Here is a 10696-nt window from a genome sequence, read left to right on the forward strand (position 1 = left end):
AGACCCAGTTCTCTGAATTTCAGTCCGGGAGGATTTTCTTCATTGAAAATTCACCCCTGAGAAAGGAGGTCTATAATGAAGATACAGTTGTACTGTAGGTTTGGAGACAGGATGTAATGACATTGAGCCTGCATGGTTTAGAGGATGCCCACTCTAAGTTATTTGCTTTACGCTTTTTGCAAAAGGGTCAGGGTCCTGCTACTTGCTCAGCAGTTGCTGAGCCCATACACCTTCATCTTAATAGTCAGGGCTCTATATTACACCAGTTGCACCTCAAATGCCATTACTTCCTTCCAACAGGGGTGCAAACTCTCTTCATAGAATGTTCTGGTTGAACCACAGCTCTCATTTGGGAGCCGCCCTCAGCCCATGTTCCATTTCGTTTTCTGAATGTTACTAGGACTTTCAGCCCTTGCTTCCTTGAGAATGTAAATTCAAGTCAGATTGATTTTTTTGTTCAGGCAGGCAACCTGCAGATTGAAGTCCATCACTAATTTGTCTTGACAACTTCCTCCCCACATCTCCTGAAGGACGGGCACTGCTTTCCAAAAAAACAGCCTCCACAGTTAACTGGTCAAGTATAGTACACAAATCATCCCAGTTTAAGGCAGCGCTGTGAACCATGAAATATGGTCCCATAAATTCAGGCAATACACAGAGATAGATGTAGTACTGTTGATCATCCAATAACTTCAGCATAGGTTTGTAATCTGGCTACCCCCGTCTGACTCTGTGGGCCAGTCACTTGAATTAATACTCAGTGAAGAGAGACATGTAAGGATTATGCTTCAGTCTGCAACTGAACAAGTTGCCACAGGCATCAAGTGGGCTGCAAGTTTCTTATGTGGTATTTAAATCCTTGAGCAGCAGAGGGAAGACCAGTCCTTTCTAATTTACAGCTAGATACTGAGTGAGTCAGTCTCTAACGACAAATGTTCACAGTCGCTCAGAGCAATCCTAAATCCATGTTCCACAAATAAGAACACTAGTTCCTAGAGGCTTAGCTTCTACAACCCAGTCTTGATCATTTTGGCCCCTCTCATGTCTTCTCACACCTGCTGGTACCAATGAGGGTACCGGCAAAATGCAAGCGCTTTTTACCATTTCCTTAAGGGTGTTGTTGCAAAGGCTTTAATTCTGCATATCTTTGTTCAATTTATTAACTTTTTTCACTCCAGCACACAACAGCAGCAGGAATCAGATAATCAGCTTATATTGGTAGAGTTTCAGTGTTGTACATACTGCTTCAAATGGAATATTACAATGAAAACTACATGGAAGATGGCATGTATTCATTCCTCTTGCTTCATTCTTTGCCAGCTACCAAACCGTTCAGCATTGTTCAGCTCCAGGCCTGGAAGGTGTTCAGAATCTCTCATTAAAAGTGTTGCTCAAAATTTTCCAGGACAAAGTCCATTATAGGCTTGAATAATGCATCCAATTCAGTCAGGAAAAAATAAACTTTGGCTTGGTGCTGTGCAAGCTATACAGGTTAATCTTCTGTTTCATTTAGAAAAACGAAAGTTGCTTTAATCTTCCAAATCAGGTATGGGAATACAAATAAAGGCGCTTAAAGAAATTTACTTACCTTCTTTTCTGCTAAATCAAGATCATGCACACTCTTAAGGCCTGTCTTTCATTGTGCCAGAAACATACAAGCAAATGTGGTAAAAAAGCAGCTAAATTTTAGAAATATAGTAAAAAGATGTTTGACACTACTTTCTTATCTAAAATTATAGTTAAAAAGTTACCATTCACAAATATTGATTTCAGAACTTGTATATTGATCAAAATTAAATAGCATGGTATGGGCCACACTACTTAATAGTATAACTAATGCTAGTCTAAAACAAAGGCTGCGGGATGAGTAAACTAGTCAATCTTTAACATAATTCTCAGTATTTTTTTTTTAATTGTAGCACTCTTACAAACTCTGATTGTCAGATCTTTCTTCTCTTGATGTATTAATAATATATATCTTTGTAAAGACTTGAGGTAATACTTCATACAGAAAAGGCACCTTAAGTAATACTGGTAAATCAGTCAGTGACTTCAGTAATAACTGCATTCAAAAAGTAACAGTCAGTATAGAACATATCCTGACATTTGTTACAGAAATCATTTGCCTAATCTCATCCTAAGCATACAAAGCTGAAGCAAATAAACCTAATTATCTTAGTAGGGTAAGGGGTCTGGCAGAGGAGTGGAAACAGTGATTTTACTAGTTCCATTTTTTCACAGAAGCAAGTGAGAACAGGCAACTGCAAAGGAAAATCACCCCCTGTGCACGTGTGCGCATGCACAGACACATACACGTGCGCACACACACGCGCACACATACACGCGCGCGCACACACACACATACACACACACACACACAAATATACAGTGCTGTTTGAAGTGCCCAGAGTCCAAAAGAGCATACAGCACTCCTACAGAAGCCTACAAGTATGAACAGACCACTAGGAGTTGGGGTTTCCAAACTAAGAGTTGCTATCTTGTTAACAGTAGACAAACTTCTTCAAAGTGAAATGCAAAATGCTGCTCAATCAGCCAAATGTTTCCTGCTGCTACACATCCACATAGCTGTCACCTCCTCCAACCACAGCTCCAGAGAAAACCCAGACTGGGAACGCTTCGACTGACGAGGTGAGGCCAACAGCTTCAGCCTTCTGATCCACGCAAGAACCTCTCTGGGGAAAGATACGTTTTTATTTACAAGGAATTGCCTGAAAGGTCAGCTTGCAAAGTGGTTATTTTACAGATCAAAGAGAAGAGAAGGGAAATGAATCAGCAATTGGAACAACTGTCCTCTGAATTAGGCGGTATTCTAATAAATAGTTCAAAGCAAAATTGAGATAACAGGTCCTAGGCTGATGGCAATGGATATCTGCACATTATTAAAAAAAAAAAAAGCAAACAAACAAAAACCCCAAGGTTTCCAGAATAAGAGCGTGAGCCAAGCAAGCTGAAAGAAGATCTGATTAGAAATTCAGGAAAACAGAATTCAAGGGAAAATGAGATAGTTGTTTGTTGGAATAAATGTAAGGGCAATCGTAACGCAGTGAAAGAATACCAAACACCAGCAGGACAGTGTCAAATATACAAGGATATCTAACATTTTTGGAAAAGCGAGTCACTGGTAATAAAAAGTCACAATGAAATACAGCAAAAGAAGAAAGCCCTGATGCTAGAGCTTGGAACAATGGCTTAAGTCTGTGAATAAACTTTGCAGAAAAATATTTATTACTGGTTTGGGGCACCAGAAATAAAACTGAAAGACAAGCCTTTGACAAATGCACAAGATTTGGAGAACGTTATACAAATGATATGAACTACGCTGATTAAAATAGAAACAAAATCTGATACATAAGGATGTTACAAAATTGGTTCTTTGAAATACTAGCATAGGCTTTCTGTACATACTTTGGTTGAGAAAAACTGGTCGATAAACACAGGTAATAAAATGAATGTTAAGAATAATCCAACAGGAAAAAAAAATCAACAAACCCCAAAACCAAGGAGAACCCCAAAGAGAAACCCCAAAGAGAAGCTGGTAAAAGAGTTTTCTTTGTTACTTAGCCTGCACTACAGGATTATAAAATATTATTTCTCATTAAGCCAAAGGGAGCCTGTATCCACTGGTTCCAGTGGCTATTATTATAACAAAAACCTGCCTCAGGCTATGCAGTGATTTCAGTTAGACACCGTGCAGGCAAAAAGGTCTGCCCACAGGGATCCAACTGAGAGCGGGGATTTGGCGAGTATGGCCTGTGATAGCACCTGGCAGTGCCCCTCCAATTAGCCATTTGCCCCTTTGCTGGCAGGAAACTACACTCTTGAACTCTCAGGCAGTATTACTACTGTCCAGATTGTAACCAGGGACCACTCAGTCTTCAGGTGTCTCAGCACCCTCTGCCCCCTGCCCTGGCTACAGATACATTTTTCACAAAATCTTTTCACAAGAGTAGGATTCTAAATTTCAGCTCTCTGTCCGGGCTCCGCCAGTGCCCATTGCTACTGGAAACAGGCTCTTTCCCAAGATCCCAGAGAAGTGAAACCTCCAGATTGACACTTAAACCCCTCAGAACACTACAGCCCGTACAGGCAAACAACCTGGCAGACTTTGCACAGTGTTTCTAGACACATCACTACTTTCACTTAAAGAATGAAGACGAAGGGGGTACAGACCATTAGAACAAATCCAGATTTTTTTCAAGTGCAGCATCTTCCATTCCAGCTCACTGGCACAGAGGAATGTGCCTGTCTAGTTCTAGAAAGCAGAATTCTTTTCTCTCCACCTAACATGAGCTGCTAAAAATAGTCAAAGAAAGCAAATTTTTGGGTTCCTTTCTTTTTGTAATCCTCCATTTCCCCTGTCAGGCGATATGAGAGGTTTACAGACCTCTTCAGTGATTCTCTGTAAGCAATAAGTTCTGTTTGGGAAAAGTTAACTCCTGTTTTTCCAGTTCATGGATTTCCTTACAGAGAACAGGAGTCAGTGGGTCTTTATTGCCAGTCTCGTGCCATCAACGACAAGGAATTTTGCTCTAAAATCAGAATTGGAAGACAAAGCAGTTGAAGTGGGGCCAGCAATCTGACAACTACCTCCGGAGTCCCCCGTCTGGGGGAGAGCCCATACGGTCTACAGACAGACTCCCAGGATCCTCCCTAGGCCTCCCACCTGCAGTTCTGACCTCTGGCTAGAGAGGAAGCTGCCCTTAAAGAAGTATACAAAGTGTGAACTTGTATCCCTCTCTGCAGCTGCAATATAACTGGTACTTCACAGTATGTTGTGATTGTCTTTGTAAAGGCAAAACAGGTCTCCACTGATAGAGCTAGGAAAGCAAGCCTCCTCTACTGCTTGCAAGTAAGACATGTCAATGATAATCCTTTTGTTAGCCTGAGTCAGTTAATTTCCTCTACAGGCAAAAGGTGTGGGTTTTTTTGGGGGGAGGGGGGGATTTTGTGTTTTTGCTTACATAGCCATGCTTAACTGAACTATGTTCAGAGGTAGGGTTGAGTAAACTTTTCAGACTCCTTAATCTGCACTACTCATGCCAGCAAAACCTTTTCAGTGTTGATCACACCTAAATAACAGGCAGTCTCATTATGGGGCTACCTCTATTTCAACTGAATTTTCATGGTGTAAGTTGTAAGCAGACTGTCGATTTTGCAGATTTTAGCACATGCACGTATCATACATAAAAACAAGGAAAAAAAGGTCAAAACAATAGCTAGCCTACAATTGTCATAGTATCGTGTCTCAAAAATTGTTGGTAAATGGAGAAAATTGATTACAACAGCAGATCTAAATGCAAATGGTTAGAAAAATGTGTGACTAAGCCAAGTGTCAAGCGTAATTTCTTATTCCTGTTTGATGTCTTGCTGATGGAGCTTTTAGAAGTTTTTGCTTTCAAAAAAGTCAACAAACCCAAATCAAACCAAAACAAAAAGCCCCAAGGAAGCAATTATCTTACTCTTCAAAGTGAAGTTTTTGAATAAGATTGTAATAAATTACCAGTGAATACAACTACCATAAAAGCTAAGCTGCCAAAAAAAAAAAAAATTTAAACCTCTAAACCTTACTACATACTATGTTAACTAAGGTGCAACCTCCCCCTTTTATACTCACATACACAGACATACAAAGACCTAAAGTGCCAGTATAAGCACGCAGATTAATTAGAAAGACTCCTTTTGCTACATCCTTCATTTGATATGCTGGGGCTAAATCCAGAGAAGGCCAGATCACCTGTGCCAAGCAGAGAACTTGCTATTCTAATTTCCCAGTGTCTTTAAAAATGAGACACCCTTACTTTCTACCTAAATTTGTTTTAAAATTCCTCTTTGCAAATTTCAATCTTGCAGGTTCTTATTACTTATAAATTATTTGAATACGATCTGAAACATGAGATTACAGGTGGGAGTTTGTGCAGAAAAAAATTAAACAGACTTTTTTTAACATCTTGTGCTGAACCTTTGTGTATACATCTTCATGTTACTTCCCTTCAAATAACTCCATTTAGCTGCTACATTAATAAGTATAGACATTGACAATATAATGGGGAAGGAATCAAATGGAAGAGGCATTCAGAGAGAGTGGAAAACAGGACAGAAAGAAGAGCCACATTTCAGTATTTCTTTTGCCGTCAGTACAGAGGAAAAGAGGGGCCGTGCTATAACCTTCTATTTCTTGATTAACAATATGTCAGAAGAGCCATGTGAAAGCAGGTACAAATGTGGTAACTCCATTGCAGCGAGACTACGCAAAGTTTGTAAAGTTAGCTTGAAAGTATTGAGAAGACACGGTTGGGTTTCAGTTCCAGCTCTGCTGTGTCTATATCTGGTCCTCTACCCTATTTTATCTGTCTATGTTATGCACTCTTCAGGGCAGACATCCTTCCCCACTGGTTTTAGGGGAGGCATCTGTGAAAATGGGTCTGGTTTCCAGGGAAGAGTACCAAGGTTCTAAAGAAATAAGGATAATCTAACATACCAGCTTTTTCATCTACAGGACAAGGACCTAAATCTTGATAGCAGAGAGAACATTACAGCTAGAGAAACAGTGTTTCTTTGGGAAAAGGAAGTTTAAGCTAAAGGAAAATCAAGGAACCATGTGTTACAAAAAAAAAGTTTCCCCAAGCTTTAAAAGAAGGTTTATAGCTTCAAATAACGAGTATATTCAACTATTAATAACAGCCAGCAGGGCTACCACTACTCTCTTACACCTGCTGCTCCGTAAAGCTGATTACAGAAATAAGTCGCAGTAGGGTATGCATTAAGCAGCTATTGGTGCCTACATTCAGTGCACTGTTAGGAAGCATACTGAGGGTTGAATACATCTCCAGCTGCCTGAGAAATACTTCAGGAGTGTAGAAGTGTGAACCCTCCTGTGTTTCACTGTAACGAGAATAAGACTCCTTCATTTCACGGTTTATTTTGTATAACTTTTTGCTGGCATCTGGCAGGAAAGGGAGTGTCATGCAGTATATCCGTCCATGATATAATGTTTTGTAGCACTTTAAAGATGGGATACCTTTTACTTGAGTAGAAAAAATGCACTACAGACTTCTACGCAACGAACATTCTGTACGCTTAAGCTATACTTTAAATATTAAGGTTTAGTAAGGCTCCTCTCCTAATTCCAGTGATACCTTCAACACCATTTGCCCACAAATTTTACCAAATCTACATTTAAAAATTATGCTTTGAAGCCCAGTTTAGACTTTGATTTTACAAGGAGATCTGTCATCCAAACAGATCCTCATTTTCTCTCCATTCTCAGTGGCTCTTTGACTGTGAGATACAGATATTCAGTTTTATCAGGAAAGGAAGACAGAGAAGGCTGAAGACCAGTGGAGAAGCAGAAGCTCCCCCCTTCCATGACTTTTACAGAGGTCTGAATGTGTGACCATGCCTTCAGTGTCATGCTGGAGGATCAGTGCAGAGCATCACTGCCAAGAACAATACATCTGTATGTCTTTAGCATTTTTCATGGAGATAACTGAGCTCCAACTGTTTTACTGATAGCTTTTTTCATGTCCTGTAAAAAAGCTCCAAAACTCTGCAGAGTTGGAACTGTCCTAAACAGTTTCTCTGTACACACCTGCATCAAAGGCAGACATACCTGTCAAGGCTGCTCTGCTTCATGGCTTTAGATCGGTCCCTTCTGGAAGCCTGGCAAGAATTAGAGAAAACAGCAGAAACAGAAAATTCTGTGGGGGCATTTCTGTACCCACTCAAGCTTATGTTACCAGGAATTAACAAGGGTGCTAACTACCCAGAAGTTCTGACTTTGCTCAGAAATTTTCCAGGGTGGGGAGGTGAGGCACAGAATATTCTGTGACACTCCTATCTTTTGGAAATAAGTTAAGTTCCTAAGTTCATAAGGTAAAGAAACAAAGGATGGCAACATGTTCAGTCCTGTTCATAAAACACACACTGGAGGTCCCATTGACTTCAGTGAAACTGTTTGGCCAAGTATACAGTCAGGATTTGACCCTAACGGTACATGGAATGAAAATAGCAACTTTTTAAAACATATTTTGTGGGAGTTTGTGTGCACCTCAGTCTCTTGGGGTTTTGAATGAAAGGCTTGAGAGGAACTGGCTTTGCATGAACAGCGAATGTGCTTCAGACTTGTACAATTTGCTCTGACTGTATCTATGCCTGTTATTATTTCATCCTCCAAGCTCCTGTTTCGGAATATTTACTGTATTTCAGAATATTTCGGAAGACTTACTGTATTTAAATTTTAGAAAACTTCTAAACATGAGATGATTGAATGGCAGCAGTAGGGATTCTCTCAAAACCTATACACTAGTACTTAACATTCTTCAAAACTGTATTTCCGTTAGAAAAGCTTTTAATAGTTTCATCTTATGGCTTATGGCTGGAGTTTTTCAAAAGACATTTTCTCTTACATTAGTCCCTTGAAAAGTGGCATTTCTGAGTATATTTGAAATGATGAGAATAAACACAAATTATCTTTTTTTCAGAGTGGCTAGATTTAGACAAATACTACAGTCCTGTGTTGCAGCAGGAATGGTGATATTCAAAGGTCCGTGCAGTTCCTGAAGAAGGTACATCTGCATGGTGTGCTTTGGGGAAGTTGTACAACTAGTAAAACGGACAAAATGCTTTGAAAGATTATTTGCAGTGGGATCCAGAGCTTTAATTCCTTTTTATTTATATTTTCAACACATACTTTTCATTTCCATTTAACAGCACATTGGGCATGTCAGATGAATCACACAGACACTGATCTTCTTGCAAACAAAGAACCGAAGACTTGAGTAAGCTGCTGAAATAGTTTCGCACAGCTGCCTGGTGTTCCCTCTCCCGAACACGAGAAATTAAGGAAGAAAATTTTTCCCCTCCTTTCTTCTAGATTACAACTATAGGCTACCTTTGCTTCAGACTTCATTTTTTTTCCTTAGGAAAACCTACGGATAATGAACTCAGTGCCAACCAAACACTCCTTAAAGCCTTCTCAAAACAAGGGAAATTCATCACTGCTACAACTGACCATATCTTATCTTAGATACACTCTGAAAACACTGCTCAAAAACGGGAAGTAAGTCTATACATACCTTTGAGGATCTAGTCCACTCTTCCTAGCTCAGCAGTGAACTCTTTGTAACTTTGATCCAGTCTCTCATAGAGCCTAAATTAATCCCATGAGTCTCTGGGGAAAAGTTTTCTAGAACGGAGCTTTGGTGCTTAAAACGCTACTCTTTCAAGAAGTCAGACTGAAGAAACCTGCCGTCCAGGGCATTATAATAAAGTCGAGCTATACCTACAGCAGAATACAGTAAACACTGCTTTACACTTTATATATTCCTCCTTCAGACAGCAAACAGTTCTTGGTATTCCATCATGCATTATAGTTCAAATGGGGTACACATTATCCTCATAAAGTGAAGCTTTCATACATATGGCTTTATACATATCTTATTATATATATCATATTATGTATGATAATACATACATAGATACACACGTATCTTAAATTATACCTGTTTTTAAAGATAATGGAGAAAACATACTCACCAGATTTTCCTACTCTGAGCTTTCAGGAAGAAAAAACACTGAAAAAGTTTGCTCACTCTGAGTGCTTGGCTGAGTTTCTCAAAGTCTTCACAGAGTTCTCTGAAAGAAACAGGAACATAAGTCTCAAAGGAGAACGTCAGACCATTTTACTAGCCTGCCTCTTGAGTAGGTGCCGTTGTTTATTTGTAGTATACTAAACCCTGGGTTTTGCTGGGCCAGCTGCTGAAAAAACACAGACTGCCTGACTATCCCTGCCCTGAAGAATGTGCATTCTGAACAGAAGGTAAACTGGAGGGTAGGAAGACGGGATGTAAGAGCAGAGCAACAATGCAGTCATTAACAACAGGGCTGTTAAATGGTAACTGTTTTACAGATTTTAACAAATGATGATCAGTTTAACCTTTTGATGGCAATCCCAGCACCTAACTTCCCTCATTCAGCATCTTATTCCCCATGAGAAGCTTCTCCGACCCTTGCTGAAGCACAGCCAAACACAGAGTTATTTGTCATTCCTCACAATTTAGGGAGAAAAAAAAGGAGTGACTAAAAAAGAGAGGGGAAAGACATTCTCCTTAAAGCTGCACCAGATCTGTGTCGGATAGTTCCACTCCCCAAACACACTTCATCACCTGCTTGATGTCATCATCTTTTTAGCTATACCAGTTCAAGTGTTTCTAAGACCGGACTTCAACTGAGTTGGTAGAGGCAATCCTCTTAAAAAAAAAAAAAGGAGGGAGACCATTTTCATACCATTTTCTATTTGGGCCTACTAGGCAAAACAACGCATTTCTGTTGTTCATCTTGTAATTTTCCTGTTTATGTGACAGTTACTTTAAAAAAAAGTTGGGGGGGGGGCTATGAATGGAAATACTACAGCTTAATGTAGGCAGATGTAGCCTGGTAAACCTATCAGGAATATATCCATGGAAGAAATTCTGCTGAGCAGAGGGAAGAAGGGCTAAGATAAGGTCTTTCAGGAAAGCCTAAGAACAATTTAGTGTATGGGAGAAAGCTTGGGTTCAACTCTAAGATACAGACTGTTAACGGCAGCAGTTAAAAGCTCTTCCAGTGGAAAAGGCATGAGGCTGGGCAAAAAATTACTGGCTGTGGTGCCAGTTTTTGAGCACTGTTCCAGAGATTT

At 39.8% G+C, this 10696-nt stretch overlaps 1 long non-coding RNA gene across 1 annotated transcript; it reads right to left on the reverse strand.

The window, feature by feature from the left end:
* Positions 1-1137: 1137 nt before the first annotated feature.
* Positions 1138-9866, reverse strand: LOC104145322 (uncharacterized). Its single transcript, XR_694309.2, has 3 exons — positions 9556-9866; positions 7631-7680; positions 1138-2693 (listed from the first exon to the last, which is right to left on the reverse strand). It is a non-coding gene; the product is annotated as an uncharacterized lncRNA (long non-coding RNA).
* Between the last annotated feature and the right edge of the window lie 830 nt (positions 9867-10696).

Source organism: Struthio camelus, chromosome Z (genome assembly GCF_040807025.1).
Source record: "Struthio camelus isolate bStrCam1 chromosome Z, bStrCam1.hap1, whole genome shotgun sequence".
Lineage (NCBI taxonomy): Eukaryota > Metazoa > Chordata > Aves > Struthioniformes > Struthionidae > Struthio > Struthio camelus.